Consider the following 20,768-nt stretch of genomic DNA (forward strand, 5'->3'; position numbering starts at 1 on the left):
TTGTTGCTTCAAATTATTTTTCATGACTTGTGTTATATATTGTATTAGTCTTATGTCTCTTCTAGTCTATTTAGACTTCATTTGTATGTGTTCTTTCAAATGCACTAAGATAAAGTGCCATATTACATCTATATTTTTGTTTTTTTTCCTCATATTTCCTTTTGGTTCAAGCAGTGTCATCTGAGGAACTTGTGCAAATTAATATATTCTTGGGATTCACCATATCTTTTTCCTTATTATACATGCACTGCCCTAACTAAAGTGCCATGGGGGGTTGATGTCTTTCCTTTATTTTTCATCTTCCTTTATCTAGTGAGCTTCCCTTCTATGACATTAGCCTCATGAAGTGTCTAAGATTGATCACCTCAATACACACATATGTACTCTTTTATGCATCTTGATTGTGGTTCCTTGACATGCAGTTCTTTTGGGCTACTTTTTTAGTTTTCTATCACCTCACCCTTATTTGCATTAGGGGGGTTTATTCTATTGTTTCTCATCCTTCCTTGGTTTGATGGAGTGAGCTATGTATTTAGTATTTGTTCCTATGTATTGGACAAATGTAGTGGCTGGGTAACCATGTATTTCAGTGAGATGGATCATTTACAATATAGACACTCTTCTTTTCATTCCTATTTTTGTTGCAGCCTTCCATGTTTGATTGATCATCTCTTCAGGATTTGGTGTTTTATGCCATCTATATCTTTGATTTTAGTTGTTTTCATTTGTGTGCCTCCTGATTTGATGCAAATTATAGTCTTCTCTACCTTGACATGTTATATTTTAGAGGAGTTTCTTCAAATCATTAGTTACTTTTGATAGAGCTTTTTGCCTTCTACATGCTTCAATGGTGTTCTACATGATCATATTTTGTTCCTATCTTCTGGGACATTCCCTAGTTTTGATTCTTCTTCATTCTTTCACTAGTTACTTTCAGCATGTTTTTTCATCTCTTTTTGGAGTAGGGTTTTTCCCATGTGGTTTTCTCTATTTCTCCTCTTTTTAGAGATTTGGTTGTGCTTGGGTACCTCATCAATATTTTTTGTCAGGATCCAAATCTACTTTTTGTAGTAGTTTCTAGGTTTTTAGCTACTCCTTGAGTTTATCTTAAGGGGGGGTGTTAGAGTAATTAGATATTTTCTAATTAACTCTAGTTTACTTAAGCTAAACTTTAGGCATATAATAATTAATTCTTTTATTAATTATTATTATGCAACCTAGGTTAGACCTTTTCTAGGGTTTTGATCTCCTTTAGAAAAATGATCTCTCTTTTTAATTATTAATTGATTGATTCACTTTTGATAATGGAAATTTCTCTTTTTTGTTCATCAAGAATGTCTCATCTATGGATTTGGGAATTCTAGCCTCCATAGCTTTTGCTTCTCTCTTTCTATGATAGGTTTTTGCATGTAGGTGATTTTTGGAGCTATGGGGTTGATCTTTCATCAAATTCAACAAAAATCCCTTCATCTAGTTCAATCTTGAAATAGTACAACTAAACCTCCAAACAACTCTTGGTCTTCTTAGCTAATATGTTAGTGTGTAATATAGTAAAACCACAAACCTACAACTTGTCATTTTTAAAACCAAATACCTTAAAAGGAGATAAGACACCTAAGAACTATCATCAAGGAAACAAAGAAGAGTTACAAAAAATACACATGAACATAAGAAGCATGTTTTTATTCAAATATTGAATTCAAAGTACATAGCCCAGATAAAAAATCAATTGGTACCCATAAAAGAAGGGGATTGAGGTTCTTTCTCCTTTGAGATCCCTTTATCCTTAGTTGGTGAGGTATCTAAACATCATTAAAAAATATATTTTTTTTAGAAATATCTTACTCACATTAATACCATATTTGTCAATAGAATTATCTCTTTAATGATGTCTTATCTCCTTTAATATATGAACATTATCTACCTTAGCTTATTGAAAGATCAATTCCCTAATTATCTACCTTGTATGCCCTCTTATTTCCTTCATGATATATATGGTTGGTTAAAATTTTGTCAAAATAATTACAAAGCACTAGGGATTTGGATAATTGGGCATTTGATCTCCAATTAGTGAGGGAGCCTTTCCTGAGAGCCTTGATTAATATGGATGAGTCACCTTCTATTTCTAGTTTCTTAAGTCTTGATTCCTTACAAAGATCCAAACCCCCTACTAAAGAATAAATTACTGCCCAATTATTGGTAGCTTCCTAAATTTCTTTGGCTATACATGCAATTTTTATTTATTGATCATTATGAATATCGTATCCTATACCAGCCTTAACAAGATTCCTCCTAGATGCTTCGTTGAAATTGAGCTTTTACCATCCTCTCTTAGGAGCCTTCCAAACACATTATTACATGCTTATGTTACTTTGAGGGGGGATTTTTAATCCAATACACCTACCACACATCTTCTCATCCCAATGAGACATATTTTCCCCTTTGGGGATCATAGACATCAATTGATTATTTGTTAATTCAATGATTGAAGCTTCAATTTTATTGACAAGATGATAAACCTCAATCTTCTTGTCCTGAAATATTCTTTTATTTATCTCCTTCCATAGTTCCCAAAGAAGTGTAGAAGGAGAGGAGATCCAAAGGTCCTTGTAAATGCTATATGATTTCAACAAGGGCCAAGTTGAAAGATAACTTATGACGAAGTTAGGGAAGGTCAAATTCCACCTTAACTTAGAACACAACCACTAGTAGTAGTGGTTCGAGAAAGGACAATTAAGAAAAAGGTGGTCCATTGATTCCTCTTCTAATTCACAAAGGGGTCATCTACTAGGACCCCGGTAGCCCATTCTCCTAAACCTATTTTTTGCTAGGTCTCTACCTAAGTAAACACTCTAGCATTGGCAAGGCAGAATTTGTCTCGGGAAAGATTAGTAGGAAGAAGAATCTTAGATAACCCTAGAGAGGATTTTATATGCTTATAACCCATCCTAGAACTATAAACACTACTCTTGTATCCATCATAAATAAGGGAATCTTCACCTCCCCAAAACAAAATTTTCATAGAGGATAGCATATTCTTCAAAAATTCCTTCTCACTTAAAGGAATGTCCTCCTCATCCTAGCTTTTCCAAGGCCATTTAAGAATTCCTTGTTAAAAAACCACATAATCCTTAACTCTAGAACCCTACTTGAACTCTAAATGACCCATTGAATGGAGGAGAGAAGTAAAGTTGTCTAAGGCCTTGTAACCACCCCAAAAAATTTCATCCTCTCCATTCTCTAAATCCCAAGATAACTTATTTCTTGAACAAAAGATCTACATTTAAGAAAGAAAATCCAAATTCTTAAGCCTTTAGGAGGATTGGCTTCTCTAAATAGATTAGAGGGAATTGCAAAGATAAGGTATTTGTAATAGAGGATCCTAGCCCATTTTGAGTTTGGAAACTTTAGCATTCTCCATTATACCTTGGCTACTTAAGCCTTCCCTTTTAATTTGATATTCTTAATACCAGCCCACCTTGCCCCTTTGGTTTACAAACTTGATCCAAAAATACAAGGGGGAATTTTTTCTTATCATTTGACCCCTACCTAGAAAAATTTATAAGAAGCCTATCAATATCATTTAGTTTACTAATTGGCATGTCCAAGCAGGAAAGTTGATAGATAAGTAGGCTTGATAAGACTAATTGAACTAAAGTAACTCTTATTGCAAATGAGAGTCATGTTTCTTTACATCATGCCACTCTTTTTTGAAGATTTTATAAAATAGGATCCCATAATTTGGTTCATCAAGTACCAAATTTTAAAGGTATTCCTAAGTATTTACAAGGAAGTGATCCCTTATTGAAGTAAAAAATATCAAAAATGTGATCTTCCACACTTGGTTGGGTGCTAAAGAAAAAGATGCCTAATTTATCTTTGTTGATCTTTTGACCACATGCCAAAGAGTATTGCATTAAGATTCCATTTACAATAGTGGCCTCCTCAATCATGTTCTTACTATAAAGCATGGTATCATCCACAAATTGTTGATTCGTAGTAGTTCTAAATCACTAGAAATAGAAATGTCTCTAATTTGGTTGAAAGATCTAGCATTAGACAAAGATCTGCTAAAAGAATCGGTCATAAGGAAAAATAAAAAGGGGAAATTTTGATCCCTTTCCTTAAACCTCTTGAACTATTAAAGACCTCTTAAACTAGTTAAGAATCCCTCTAGAGAGCTATTAATCAAGATAGGTAATTTTGTTGTCAAGATGTGTCATTCAAAGATTAAGTTTATTGATTGCTTGGAGAAACCATAAGCTTCCAAACATTTACATAAGAATCTCCTATCTACTCTATCATATGCCTTTTTGATGTTTAGTTTGATCAACATTCTTGGTTTTTTGTTGACTTGGATAAAGCTCATTTCTTCTTATGCTATAATAATTTTGTGATAAATGAAATGACAGTTGAAAAAATCAACTTTATTCTCACTAATAAGGTTAGGTTAGAGAAACTAAAGTTAGTTAGTCAAAGTATTTGTAATAAATTTATATATAGTATTACAAAGAACTCTAGGTTGGAAGTCATCAAATAGCTTGGGTTTCTCTTTTTAAAAAGATAAAAGAAATAAAGGTATTATTTACTTCTCTCAAATATTCAACAAGTTCCTAACTCCTTCTAGAGCATTTTTTATGACATCACCTAAAATATCCCAACATTTATTACGAAGATTGTTGGGAAGCCATCAGGCCCTAGCAATTTATTTGGGTTCATAAGAGATAGAGTTGTCTCAAATTCTTTCTTAATGAAGTTTTGCATTAGCTTTTTGTTTAGCTCCTCAGAGAAAATGTTGGCAATACAAGGTAAAATATCTGTTACACCCCACCAACAAATCCAAAAGAACTAACTTAAAGTGTTACTAAGTTTTCCAAACATTTTTTTTTAAAGAATAACATGTACAACAATCATAAAGTAGTGGAAGCAATAACATACAATCATGCATAAGAAAACATAACAAATTACATTCCTTAAGGATCCCAAGATGTTGAGTCACATTTAAATTTAAATGATACTAAGTCTAATAAATACCACATCCACATGAAATAATAATTACAAGTCCAAGTCCATTTAAATAATACATATTTGTTCTGAATGCCACTTGGCAATAAATTTGGAATGCACAATCATCCACTGTACGTGTCACAGGGTCTAAAAGGATAAAAGAATATAAATTTATAAAATAGATTACATCATCCCTTTCGGATCCATGAAACAAAGTATAGTACAATAAGTAAAGACATCCATCATATAGATATAACCATCCATCATAAAACACAAGGATAGAATGAAAGGAAATGCAAATAAGGAACTCTAGCCATGGCATCAACGAACGGATCTCAATGGTAAAAGTAAAAAGCACTACCACCTGACCTCATGGTAACCCAAAAAGGTCCACTCCCACCACACTGAGGAGATAGTCTCAAGTCCCAAATAGGATATCAATCCAAAAAATCAAAAGTAATATCCATTTCAAGGGAAACCCTAAAAGTAATCTAACTCAAAGGTTCCAAGATAATTTGACATCTAAACCCAGAGGCAAACAAAAACACGTAGGAAATATATAATACTCATGGGAAAGTGTCATCACATGAACCAACTCTATGATTACCCAACTAGTTTTTTAATCCTCTAGCCCCCTAGTGACTCTATGCGGCACTAGTATCATTTCTTACTGACAAGGCATACTAACGATGCATGGTGGCAACCAAGCATCCTCTCTACTCTCATCCTAGTCTATACTAGCACTCAAAGTATGGGTGAGGAAAGACAAAGACTCTTATTAGGTTTATTTTACTCTCATTTAGTATAGTTCTATCACTTATTAACAACTTACAATGGGTTACCCTAATAGCAACTTTGGACCTCGACCTCCATGCAAGCCACTTTCTGTTGGAAACTGATTGAAAAAGATCATTGCAAGAAGAAGATTGATCAAAAGAAAGAGATTGTTGTTAAAAGAATGTTTTCAATCATTGTTTTGTCATTGATATCAAACCTGCTATTTGTAGGAATGACAATTTCTTATAAGATCCAAGTACTATCACTTAGTTGATTGATGAAGAGAATTTAAGCAACAAGATGTAACAAGAGCACCTAAGGGAAAGGTTGAGTTATGGTTTTATAATGAAGTGCAAGGATCAACTAAGACAATGGTTAAAGGATGTATTGATAACATACTTGAAGATACAGAGGTTGGTTACACTTAGAAATACTAGAGGAATAAGTTGGAACAAGGTTGACTGCAAAGCTTAAACTAAGTTCATTAGTGAGTGTCGAGCAAGCTAGTTTAAGCCAAGCAAATTTTCAGTTAGAGCTGAGAAAATGGAAAATCTAGTGTGTGTCAAGTGATACAAAAGGAGTCAAGCATGTTCAAGTGTCGAGCAAAGTAATAGGTGCCAAGCATCAAAAAAATTTAGTGGATACCAAGTGAATTCACAATAGGTGTCGAGCATCAGTAAAATGTAGTTGATGCCTAGTAACATAGTATGTGTCAAGCACTAGAATTTCAATAGTGCCAAGCTATTGCATTATTGAAAAAGTCAAAGATTTTCCAAATTTGAGCCAACAAGTTTGTTACCTTGAATTTTGTGAACCAGTTGGAGGATAAGGATGATAAGATGGTGGTACAAAATTCTATGTAAACCATTTTTGATTGAATTCAAGAGGATTCCTCATGATGTTTCTAGAAGGAACAAAATGTGGGTTGGATTCAATAAATCCTACCAAACTCATTCGAACTAAAATTGGAGGGAAGAATCGAGGAGGAAAACAAATTGTAGACTTCTATTTAAGGAGTCACTGACCAAGAAGCAAGAGTTGTTGGTGTACAAAACTACAAAGTAGTTGAAGGCTGTCAAGGAGAAGACATCTAGGAGAAGGAAGAATAGAGCACAAAGACTCTACTTCAATAAGTGGTTAGAAAGAGAGGATTGCACTAGTACATTGAGCATAGAGACTCAAGAAGACAAAGCTTGAAAGGAGAGCAAGCTGTCAAGAGTTGCAGAGACTAAAAGCTAGGCAAATTGTGAAGAGCTAAAGAGTGACCTGAAATCTGCAAATTAAGTTGTATTTTGTAATTAGGTCAAAACCCCTTATTGTTACTTTCTACCAATTGTATTAGTTAGGGTAAAAGAAAATACTATGGACTTGGGTTGGTTTAACAGGCATTTGTAAATCCTTTAACAGAGTGGCATTCCAAGTGAATGTTCTAAAGTCCTCTAACTAGGCCCACTTCTAACAGGGTGGTTAAATCATTTAACTAGGTCACATTTAACAATGTGTTTTAGCCTCTAACAAGGTAGGCCTTTCAGCATCACTTCAAAAGAGTGAGAATTGAGTAGAGTGTTACTAGTGGTTTTTCCCAAATTGGATTTCTACGTAAATTACTATGTTATGTGTTGATCTTTTTATGTGTTATGTTTGCATGTTGACTTATAGTACCTTGTTGAATAGGAAAGTTAAAGCCTAGATGAATAAATAGTTAGATGGGCACACTTTTCTTGATAAAAAATTTGAATTGGACATTTGAACCTTGAATAACTGATTCATCCCCCCTCTCAATTATTCTAAAGTAGTTCTAACAATTGGTATCAAAGCCATCTGTTGATTTAGTTTAAAGGTACTAGAAGTAGGAAGATCAAGATGTCCAAGAGAGAAGTCCCCAAGCTCAACAAAGACAACTTTGTTGCATGGCAAAGTCTGATGAAATTGCCCCTTGGATCAATAGGTGATTATGCAAAAACCTCAATTGGAGTGGAACATGTAGATCTAGTTGGACCCCTCTCTACACATGATTTTAACAAAAGGAAGGAGCACAATCAAGCAATGTTGAAAATTGCCTCTGCACTTAGTTATACTAAATTTGATGGCATCAAAAGATGTGATACTACATTCAAAATGTGGAAAGCCCTATTAGATATCTATGGAGGAGATCAGAATGTTCAGAAAGCAAAGAGAGAAAGCCTCAAAGGAAAGTTTGATGACATGAAAATGGAGGAAGGTGAGAATGCTGCTCAATATGGCTCCAGAATGAAAGAAGTGGTAAGTGCAATAAGAAGTCTAGGTGGTCAATTGGAAGAAGAGACTATTATTAGCAAATACCTAAGAACCCTGCTCCCTATCTATGCTATTAGAGTTTTAGTCATCCAAGAGCTAAGGTGTGTACAAGGAAACACACTAACCTTTGAAGGTATAGTGGGAAGACTTACTGCATTTGAATTGTCCAACTTTGATAACTACAGACCTGAGAACTTTGAATCTACTTTCAAGGCTAAGCTAACATTAAAAGATACTAAGGAACTAAAATCAAAGAAGAAGAGTAGAAAAGGAAAATATGCATCCAGTGATAGTAGCACAGATGAGGAAGATATGGAACAGTTGGAAGCACTACTGGCTAGAAGATTCCATAGAGGCAAAGGTAAATTTAAAGATAAGCTATCTATAATTTGTTTTAATTTTAATGAAGTAGGTCATATTTTTGCAAGGTGTACATAGAAGAAAAACTACAAAGAAGGAAACAAGTACAAGAACAAGAGAGAAGATGATAGCAGAGATTACAAGGACAAAGGCAAAAGATGCTACATTGTTGAAGAAGATTTTGATGAGAATGATGATGAAGTAGTCTATGTAGCCATGAAGGATGAATTAGATGAAGATGAAGATAAGAAAACAACACTGGTGACTTGTGTGAACAAAAATTACAAGTGCATAATAGATAGTGGGTGCTCACATCACATGATAGGAGACAAAAATAAGTTTATTACCTTTACTTAGTATGATGGAAATAGTGGTAGATTTGGAAATGATGCTCCATGTCAAATCAAAGGAAAAGGCTCAATTAAACTTACAGAGAAAATTTTATGTGATAATGCATACTATGTTAAAGGATTGAACTATAATTTGTTGAGTGTATCACAATTAGGCAATGTAGGTTGCAAAGTAGAATTTGGAAATAAAACTGCCAAAATCTATAACACTAATGGAAATCTAATAGGAAAAGGTGAACAAACTAGAAGTAATCTATTTTACCTAGATATGGAAGATGCAACTTGTCTTGTTGTTAAATTTGATATGTGTGGTTATGGCATAAAAGGTTGTTTCATGTTAACTTTGATAATCTAATTAGCATCAACAAAAAGAAGAAAGTCAGAGGTTTTCCCAAACTAAAGAAGCCTAAAAACACAATGTGCAAACAATGTCAACTAGGGAAGATGACCAAGTCAAGCTTCAAAAACAAAACCTACACATCCAAAGAAGTACTAGAGCTAGTCCATAGTGATTTATGTGGACCAATAGAAGTGCAAAGCTACCTAGGAGATAGATACATGATGTTATTTGTAGATGACTATTCCAGAATGATGACTGCCATGTTCTTAAAGCAAAAATATGATGCATTTCAAATGTTTAAGTGGTATTTGGCCAGAGTTAAAAAGGAAATAGGAAAGAGTCTGAAGTTCCTAAGATCAGACAGAGGAGCAAAATTTACATCAAAAGAATTTGAGACATTTTGCAATGATAGAGGTATCAAAAGGAAAACATTAGCACCTAGAACTCAACCACAAAATGGAATTGCAGAAAGAAAGAATAGATCAGTGATAAATGTAAGGAAACTCAAATTTATCAGTTGCCACATGTCTTCACCTATCATTGAATCTTCCTAACATAGCTCTTACGTTTCATAGAAATCTTTCATAACCATTTTAGCTATGATCTCCTTATACACAATTCAAGATGCTGACACATCAACATTATTTGCAAGAAATACATTTTACAAAACAAATAATAAAAATAGGAATTATCCAAGGTTGAGACACCTTATTCCTAAAATTCTCCCACTTGTCAAACACCTTGTAAGAGAAATAGCAACAAAATAGGAACTAACTGATATAGGCCAAAAGGCCCATAGACTCTGAACACCATCTGAACTTCTCAATGCCCACTGGTTTTGTTAATGCATCTGCAACATTCTTCATAGTATCTATCTTCTCCAAATTTACCTTTCCATCTTCCACCATATCTCTCACAAAGTGAAACTGCACATCAATGTGCTTCGTTCTGGCATGGAAATTTGGATTCTTCACAAGGAAAATAGCACTCTAACTGTCACACCAAATAGTAATCGGTTATGCATTAACACCAACATCAAAAGACAATCTCTTAAGCCAAATGGCTTCCTTACAAGCAAGAGTAGTAGCCATGTACTCAGCTTCTATAGTGGACAAAGTAACCATAGGTTGTCACTTGCTCATCCAACTAATGGCACCACCAAACATAGTGAACACATAAGCACTGGTGGATCTCCTGTAGTCAATATCACCTGCCCAATCTAAATCCACAAACCAATGAATACAAACTGAATGCGGAGATCTAGAAGAGTTACCATCATAACATATGGAGTAATTTGATGTACCCCTCAAATATCTGAATACTCGCTTAACTACATCCCAATGTACCCGTCCAGGATTATCCATAAACTATCTCAAGACTCCCACTACTTGGGCAATGTTTGGTCTAGTACAGACCATAGCATACATAAGACTACCAACTGCACTAGCATAAGGTACTCTACTCATGTCCTCCATCTCAATAGGAGATTTTGGACAATCATCTATAGATAACTTTGTTCCCATAGGAATAGGAACACATAGTGGTCTACAATCTGCCATGTTGAACCTATCCAACACAGACTTCACATACTCTGACCCAACCAAAGTTTCTTGTTAGACCTGTCTCTACTGATTTCCATACCCAAGATGTATCTAGCTACCCCAAGATCTTTCATCTCAAACTGTGTTGACAACTAAGATTTAAAATCAAAAATCATACCCTTACCCTTCCCAAATAGCAACATATCATCAACATATAATGCAACAATAAGAAGGCGATCATTTTCAACTCTGAAATAAACACAATGATCTAATTTCGATCTTACAAATCCAATTGACAACACAAAGGCATCAAACTTAAGGTACCACATCCTAGGAGATTGCTTCAAACCATATAGAGATTTCTCTAATCTACAAACTAAGGATTCGTTACCTTTAACAATGCAGTGCTCAGGTTGTGACATATAAATCTCTTCCTCCAAATCACCATGAAGGAAAGTTGTCTTCACATCCATTTGTTCTGTCTCTAACTCATATGATGTAGCAAGAGATAACAGAAATCTAATGGATGTCAACTTTGCAATAGGAAAGAATATTTCACCATAATCTATTCCCTCTACCTCTGACTACCCCTTTGCAACCAATCTAGCTTTGTACCTTTCAACACTACCATCTGCACAGAATTTCTTCTTGAACGCCCATTTACAGCCAATAAATTTTCTCCCTTTAGGCAAAGGTACAAGGTCCCAAGTTTTTTTTTTCTCTAATGAAGCCATCTCATCATCCATAGCCTCAATCTAGGAACCTGCATCTTCCATGCCAAAAGCCTCCTTCACAGATCTAGGCTCATCAGTGTTAGTAATCAAAGCAAAACCACAACTGGAATCTAACATAGAATAACCAAACCTTTCTAGTTGCTTTGTTTCTCTCATGGATCTCCTCAAGGGCTACGGTTGAGGTTGTTCTTCCTCTTCTTTTGAACTATCAGAGCTGTTAGAGCTCTCCTCATCATTAGACCCAACATGGTCTCTCTATTCAGTTTTCTCAAGGGTAGGAGGCAACTGAACAACATCTTTTTCCTTTTCCTTTTCATTTGGTTGTAGCACAATAGGAGAAGATGTTAGCTCTCTAAAAATAACATTTCTACTATAAAACACCTTACTAGTCTCAGGATCCCAAACCTTGTATCCTTTCACACTAGCACTATACCCGATGAAAATACATTTAACAGCTTTGTTTTCCAACATAAATCTTTTCTCCTTTAGAACATGTGCATAAGCTTCACAACCGAAAACATGAAGATTTCTAATTGAAGGCCTCTTACCAGACCACACCTCCATGGGTGTCTTACCAAAAAGGGTTGATGTAGGAGATCTATTAACCAGATAGCAAGCAGTGGCCACAGCTTTGGCCCAAAACCTTTGTTCTAAACCAGCTCCACTAAGCATACACCTAGCCTTCTCCATCAGTGTCCTGTCCATTCTCTCTGCAATTCCATTTTGTTGTGGGGTATAAGGAGTTGTCTTATGCCTCTTGATACCTTGTTCTTTATAGAATTTCTCAAACTCTTCTAAGAAAAACTCACCACCATTGTCAGTTCTCACAATCTTAATCTTCTTACTAGTCTGATTCTCTACAAGGGCTTTAAATTCCTTGAATCGACTAAAGACTTGTCTCTTACTTTTAAGGAAATAAATCCATGTCCTTCTACTGTAATCATCTATGAAAGATACAAAAAATACAGACTTGGAGATTGAAGGAACTTTTACAAGACCAAATACATCAAAATGAATAAGATCCAAAACATCAGAAGATTTGTGAGAACTAGAGTAAAATTGAACATGATTTTGTTTACCATAGACATAGTGTTCACAGAAGTCAAACTCGAGATTGAAATCATTTAACCCCTCAACAAGATTTTTATTTTTCAAGGTTCTGAGACCCTTTTCACCAATGTGACTAAATCTCATAGGCCACAACATTGTCTTTTCTATAGGAAGCTTACCTTCCAAAGTGTTTACATTGCCATCGGAACCAATAACCACAGAATTCTTCACTGCTTATTCAGATGGTGAGGATGAAGAACTATTACATAGAGGAATATAGGCATCTAGCTAGAATAAGGTACCTCTCCTAGTACCCCTTACAAGTACTATCGATCCTCTCATCATCTTACATCCTTCTTTCGAAAAAACAACTTGCACACCTACATCATTCAACATACTTACAGATAATAGGTTTCATGCCAACCTGGAATGTGCATAACTCCATTGATTCTCTTTACTCGTCCATCAAGAAATTTGATAGTGACCCTTCCATGTCAAACTATCTTTAGGTAAGAATCATCACCCAAGTACACCTTTCCACCATCAAACTCTTCATATTTTGAGAACCAATTTTGATGAGAGGTCATGTGAAAAGATGCACTTGAGTCAACCAACCACACATCATCAGATGCATGGGCTGCCAAAGCTACGATGAATGCATCGCCATCTTATTGAGATCTTTTTGAAGCTGAATCTGAACCTTTCTTCTTCTTCTTCGGCTCTTTGCAATCTTTATGGAAGTGCCCAAGTTTATCATAGTTCCAACATTTTGCCTTGGACTTATTAGAAGTCTTTGACTTCCCATGGGTTTTGTATCTACCCTTATTGTCAGACTTATTGTAATTTTTCCTCCCTCTTTCTGTGGATCTCCCACGAATAGCAAGGGCTTCTTTTTCTAAAATGGAAGCCTTTCTTTGCATCTCCTCTGATAGTAGTGAAGACACCACATCATCCATTTTGAAAGTGACTAACGTGCTTTTGAGAGCCATCATAAGATGGTCCCATGAATCTGATAAAGAACACAAAAGTGTGTAGCAACGATCCTCCTCCTCTAACTTGACACCAGCTGATGTCAACTATGCAGCCAGCAAATTAAATGCATTTAAATGATCTGTTAAGGATCCACCTTCCTCCATTCACAAATAGTACAATTTCTTCCTCAAGAACAACTTGTTCAGCAAAGATTTGGCCTGATACACGGCCCCAAGTCTTTCCCACAAACTATATGTGGTTTTCTCATCTAGAACATTCAGAAGGATTGCATCAGTTAAACAGAGTCTTATGAGACCCTTAGCTTTACGGTCTTTGATATCCCAATCTATTTGAGCTACAGTTGCTAGTCTTGTAGCATTTGAAGTCACTTCCCATAGGTCACGATCTTCCAACATGTCTTCCATCTTGAGTTTCCACAACTCAAAATTAGTGTCATTAAATTTCTCCACCTCCATTCTTCCATATGATGAACTCTCCATCTCAATCTACAAATAAGATTTAGGATGCTCTGCACAAGACTCCCACTCAACTTGAGATTAGCTCAAAAAACCCTACCCAACAACTAGGATCAAAAGTTGATCAGGCTCTGATACCACTTGTAAGGAAACTCAAATTTATTAGTTGCGACATGTCTTCACCTATCATTGAATCTTCCTAACATAGCTCTTACGTGTCATATGAATCCATCATAATCATTTTAGCTATGATCTCCTTATACACAATTCAAGATGTCGACACATCAACATTATTTGCAAGAAATACATTTTATAAAATAAATAATAAGAATAGGAATTATCCAAGGTTGAGACACCTTATTCCTAACAATAAATTGTGCCAGAACTTGATGATGGAGAAAAATGTTGCTCTAAAGTACTAGAGAGAAGTTGTAAGTACTACTATTTACACCTTGAATAGAGTCCAAGTCAAGAAAGGAACAAATGCAACACCTTTTGAATTGTGGTATGGTCATTCACCTAATGTAAAACATTTCAAAGTATTTGTTTGTAAATGATATATTCTTAAAGACACTGGAAATGGAAAGTTTGATGCAAAAATTGATGAAGGCATATTCTTTGGATACTCCACTAGAAGTAAGGCATATAAGTGTTTGAATACTAACACTAATAAGATTGTGGAGAGTGCAAATGTAAATTTTGATGAGCATGCAAAAGTCAAAGTTGATGAATCCAAGTAACCAGAAAATTATAAATCCTTTATATACTTCTATGAAGGAATACCCATTGTAGATAAAGCTACCAATCAAGTTGGGAATCAACAACTAATTTCAGTATCAATCGAGTCACAACCAGTGAATGCCAAGTTGCATTCAGAAGCCAAGTTGAAAAATGAAAAAAATGCACATTCTGATTCTGAAAATAGTATACATGAAAGAAATGATGAAGTACTAGGTGGAGAAGAACAAAATGACTCTAAAGCTAAAGGACCAAATATGGAAAGAAGGATAGAACCAAGACTAGCCAAATATGTGATAAGACATCACCCTATAGATCAAATCATTGGTGATAAGGATGCCTAACCAATGATAAGAAATAGAGTAAGGAATGAATCATGTCTGCTAGGCAAGATTGAGCCTAAAACAATGAAAGATGCACTACAAGATAATGACTGGTATAAAGCTATGGAAGAGGAGATAGACTAGATTGAGAAGAACAAAACCTGGACCCTAGTTCCCAGACTAGCTAATAAGAATGTAATTGGTACCAAATGGGTCTTTAGAAACAAACTTGATGAGAATGTTGAGATAACAAGAAATAAGCTAGACTAGTTTACGAAGGCTATGCACAAGAAGAAGGACTGGACTATGGAGAAACATTTTCCCTTGTTGCAAGAATGGAAGGAGTAAGAACACTGCTTGCATATGCTACTTACAAAGGCTCCAAAGTCTATCAAATGGATGTGAAGTCTTCTTTTCTAAATGGTATATTGGAAGAGGAAGTCTACATAGAACAACCAAAGGGATTTGTTGATAACAACAACAAAGATATGGTTTGCAAACTGCATAAGGCACTCTATGGTTTGAAGCAAGCACCTAGAGCATGGTATGAGAGACTGCAAAAATATCTTGTGAAGATAGGATTTGAGATAATAGATACAATAGTAACTTCTATATCAAGGCAAAAAAAGGTAAAGATATTTTGATATCTAAAATCTTTGTTGATGATATAATATTTGGAGGAAAAGATATTCTATGTAAAGATTTTGCTGATCAAATGAAACATGAGTTTGAAATGTCAATGTTTGGAGAAATCAAATTCTTTATTGGATTACAAGTACATCAATTGAAGCATGGCATATTTATGACCCAATCAAAATGCATTAAGGAGATACTCAAAAAATTTGGAATAGAAGACTCAAAACTAGTCAACAAACCAATAGTGATAGGGCATAAGTTATCAAAGAATGATGATCAGCTGAACTGAATCAAACAATGTATAGATAAATGATTGGAAAGTTGCAGTATATTGTACATAGTAGACCAAACATTACATTAGCTATTGGAATAGTGGCAAGATTTTTTGCAAATCCAAAAGAAAATCACCTGATGGTAGTAAAGAGAATACTGAGGTACCTAAAAGGAACTGATGACTTTCGTTTGTACTACAAGAGAAGTAAAAAGTTTGAGTTAAGAGCCTACGCTAATGCAGATTGGGGAGGTAATATTGATGACATAAAAAGCACCAATGGAGGAGCACTTTTCTTAGGAAAAAGATTGATTACTTGGACCAGCAAATAGCAAAGTTGAACCTCACAATCCATAGCAAAAGTTGAATATGTTGTAGTTGCTTTCAACTGCACTAATATTGTATAGATCAAACATTTGTTGCAAGGTATGAAGGAAGAGGTAAATGAGCCTATGATACTTTATTTTGATAATACAAGTGCCATCAACATATCAAAGAATCCTATGATGCATGCCAAAACAAAGAATATTGCAATCAAATATCACTATGTAAGAGAATTGGTGGAAGACAAGAACAGATGGAATATGTTAGTTCAAAGGAATAGATTTCTAACATTTTCACAAAAGCACTACCTAAATATGCTTTTGAGTATCTTAGAGGTAAGTTAGGAGTGATACCCTTAGCTGAGGCTACTTAAGATAAAACAAGATTTCCCTGCATCAAATGAATTGATTATTGAAACATTACACAATGATGTAGAGGATGTTTTCTTTAGGATCATGCCTAAAGTAATTAAGGTGATGAAGATAAAATTAGTCACAAACAAGGCGACAAAGGGAGAAATTTAAAGAACCTATAAATGCTACGCTTGCATGGTAAAGATGTTAAGATAATATGTCTTTGGCATTGTTGTCAAAGAGGGAGAAATAGCTAGAAATTGATCAATAGAATTCTATTGGATAAAGAGAGAAGTTGATATCAAAATAGCAGAAGATGAGCAATGCATATAGAGGGAGAGAATGTAAGAAGGGCAGAAAGGAAAGAAAAGAAAAAGTATACTTCAACTAAGAGGGAGAAGTAGAAGTAAAGCAATCAGGATAGTAGATCAAGAGAGAGAGATATGAAAAATGAAGATTATACAATCTCTTTTTGGCATTTGACTAACTGTTCTAACCTAGTTAGCCTTTTGATAACATGGTTGAATAGTTTGGTTTGATGATTGATTAGTTTGGTTTTCCATGAATGCCAAAGAGGGAGATTGTTGGAAACTAATTGAAAAAGATCATTGCAAGAAGAAGATTGTTGTTAAAAGAATGTTTTCAATCATTGTTTTGGCATTGATGTCAAACCTGCTATTTGTAGGAATGACAATTGCTTATAAGATCCAAGTACTATCACTTAGTTGATTAATGAAGAGGATTTAATCAACAAGATGTAACAAGAGCTCCTAAGGGAAAGGTTGAGTTATGATTTTGTAATGAAGTGCAAGGATCAGCTAAGAAAATGGTTAAATGATGTATTGATTGTAGACACCTAAAAAACCTTTAGAAAATAAAGTATTTTTATTTTCTAAAAAATTCCTGATGACATCATCATTTATTAATTAATTAATTATTTTATTTATTTATTTATTTTTATGACATTAAATCCCTTTATCTTAATTAAAAATATTTAATTAAGGAATCCCTCCCAAAAATGTTTAAATCTTATTTAAACATTATTTCCTTATTTATTCATTATTTAATTAATAAATTGACCAAAAAATTCAAAATAAATTAAAAAATTATTTTTTTGCCCAAAACTTAGCCAATTTCCTTAAGATCACTAACCTCTTCCCAAATCTTCTAATCCTTCTTTAATTTTGATTAAAGGCTAATCCCATCATTTCCTACCCCTAATCCCAACTCAAAATATTTAATTAAGATTAAATATTAATCCTCATGTTTATTAAAAAAGTTTTAATAAATATCTCCTCAACCCAAACCCTTGAAATAAATAAAACTTTATTTATTTCCTAAAAATCTAATTTATCCTCATCCTAAGAAGTTCTAGACTCTTCTAGAAAGTCCTCATCCTCATCCTAGGAAATTCTAGACTATTCTAGAAAGTCTTTATCCTCATCCAAAGTCTAGACTCTTCTAGAAGACGTCTTTAAACCTAATCCTAATCCCCTCCTAACCTTGTCACATTCCCTAAAAATGGGTTAAGGTGTACTAACCCAAGCCAAAGTTAACAAATATCTCCTCCTTCACCCACCCCCATTAAATGTCATCTACTTGCCTATCCCTAAGCTAATCCTAAACCATCCTAATCCATCCTCTAATCATTTGCACAAGCCTGAACAAGCTTAAAACCTTCTTAATCAAGTCCAAGTCGAAATTGCTCTCATCTCCCTCAAAATATCTCAACCATAAAACTTTATGAAGCCCACTAGGCCATAAATGACTCTTCCAAGCCCTTTTATTGCTCTTACAAGCCATTATGAGGGTCTTTATGAAGATTTTATCCCTTGAGCCTCCTTTGTTGACTCATCCTTCCCCTTTCCTCCGTCCTCTCACCATGTGACATGTTTCACTCCTTGATTGGTTGTAAGGAAGCACAATCCATGTGCTCTCCTCTCATGCAATCTGAGCCCTCCATGAGCTTTTTCCCATCCTTGCATCTTAGCCCTTAATCCCTCAAGCCTCTTGCCTATAAATTGGATCCTTCCCCTTTGCAAAATAACACAATCCATGAAGTAAAGTCATAATGCCATTTTAAGAAGCCATTTTACATCAAAACCATACACTCACACCCAAATTCCAACTCCATTTGAAGCCCTTTTTGAAGCATAAGCTTGAGCATACATCCTATCTATTTAGACAAAGCCACTCAACAAGAGAGCTTCTCATTGAGCGAGTCCATTAATGGCTCATATTCTCAATTGAGAGTTCATCTTAGTCTATCTTGAAGTTTATGAATTTTGTTTAGTTTGTAGAAGCTTTATTTAAATTTGGTTTCTATTAGCATACTAACATTGCTCATATACATTGATAACATACTTGAAGATACAAAGGTTGGTCACACTTAGAAATACTGGAGGAATAAGTTGGAACAAGGTTGACTACAAAGCTTAAACTAAGTTCATTAGTGAGTGTCAAGCAAGCTAGTTTAAGCCAAGCAAATTTTCAATTAGAGCCAAGCAAATGGAAAATCTAGTGTGTGCTGAGTGATATAGAAGGAGCCGAGTGTGTTCAAGTGCCGAGCAAAGTAACAGGTGTTGAGCATCAAAAAAATTTAGTGGATGTTGAGTGAATTCACAATAGGTGTTGAGCATCAATAAAATGTAGTTGATGCCAAGTAACACAGTATGTGTCGAGCACTAGAATTTCAATAGTGTCAGGCTGATGCATTATTGAAAAAGTCAAAGTATCACAAAATCTAAGTTGACAAGTTTGTTACCTTGAATTTTTTGAATGAGTTGGAGGATAAGGATGATGAGCTGGTGGTATAAAAATTTATGTAAACCATTTTTGAGCAAATTCAAGAGGATTCTTCATGATGTTTCTAGAAGGAACAAAATGTGGGTTAGATTCAATGAACCCTACCTAACCCATTTGAACTAAAATTGAAGGAGGGAAGAATCGAGCAAGAAAAAAAATTCCAGACTTCTATTTAAGGAGTCACAGACCAAGAAGCAAGAGCTACTAGTGTGCCAAACTACGAAGTAGTTGAAGGGTGTCAAGGAGAAGACATCTAGGAGAAGGAAGAACAGAGCATAGAGACTCTACTTCAATAAGTGGTCAGAAAGAGAGGATTGCACTAGTACATTGAGCATGGAGATTTAAGAAGACAAAGCTTGAAAGGAGGGAAACTGTCAAGAGTTGTAGAGACTAAAAGCTAGGAAAATTGTGAAGAGTTGAAGAGTGATCTGAAATCTACAAGTTGTATAATGTAATCAGGTCAAAACCCCTTATTGTTACTCTTTAACAATTGTATTAGTTAGGGTAAAAGAAAATCCTATGGACTGTGGTGTATCCTTTAATAGGGCAAGGCTTTCATAGGGCATCACTTTAGAAGAGTAAGAATTGAGTAGCATGTTACTGGTGGTTTTACCCAAATTGGATTTCCACGTAAATCACTGTGTTATGTGTTGATCTTTTTACGTGTTATGTTTGCATGTTGATTTACAATAACTTGCTAAATAGGAAAGTTACAGCCTAAATGAATAAATAGTTAGATGGGCACACTTGATGAAAAGTTTGAATTGGACATTTGGACCTTGAATAACTGATTCACCGCCCCCACCCCCCGCCCACTCTCAGTTATTCTAAAACATTTCTAACACTTTCAAACTTAACATACAGATTACCTACCCTAGGCTCATAAAAGTATAAATCAAAGAATCACAAATTTCACCTCAACCCTATACAAGTGACTAGAAAGAATCAAAAGATAATTCACAATAACCCCTTGGTTCTTTTACAAGCAACTAGAAAGCATCCCAAAGATAACTAATTGAAGACTCATAGGTTAAGTCAAATATATCATAACATTAATTTTAGTTTCACACAAGAACACTAAAAGTAATAACAAACAATAAATCCAAACTCATCATAGAGCATATCAGACACATTACCATGGTTGAGTATAAAAGATTGAGATCAAATCATCATCAAGACATCACAAATATAGAACTCTCGAGCCTCTAGTAACACAACGTGATTGGTCAACACTCTAGTCCACCCCAAAACCTAACATACAAGGAAGCACTTAACAAATAGTGTAATTCACATTTTTATTTGATTTTGAAGACACGTAGTCTGAGTTTACAGTTAAGTTTAAGTCTCCATTTCATTGTACGTTCTTGGTCTGATAAAGTTTACTGTATTTCAATAAGCTTAACCCATTTTCACATTTAAGTATAATTACATCAT

This window comes from Cupressus sempervirens, chromosome 9 (genome assembly GCF_028749045.1).
Source record: "Cupressus sempervirens isolate cs-2001-9-10 chromosome 9, ASM2874904v1, whole genome shotgun sequence".
NCBI lineage: Eukaryota > Viridiplantae > Streptophyta > Pinopsida > Cupressales > Cupressaceae > Cupressus > Cupressus sempervirens.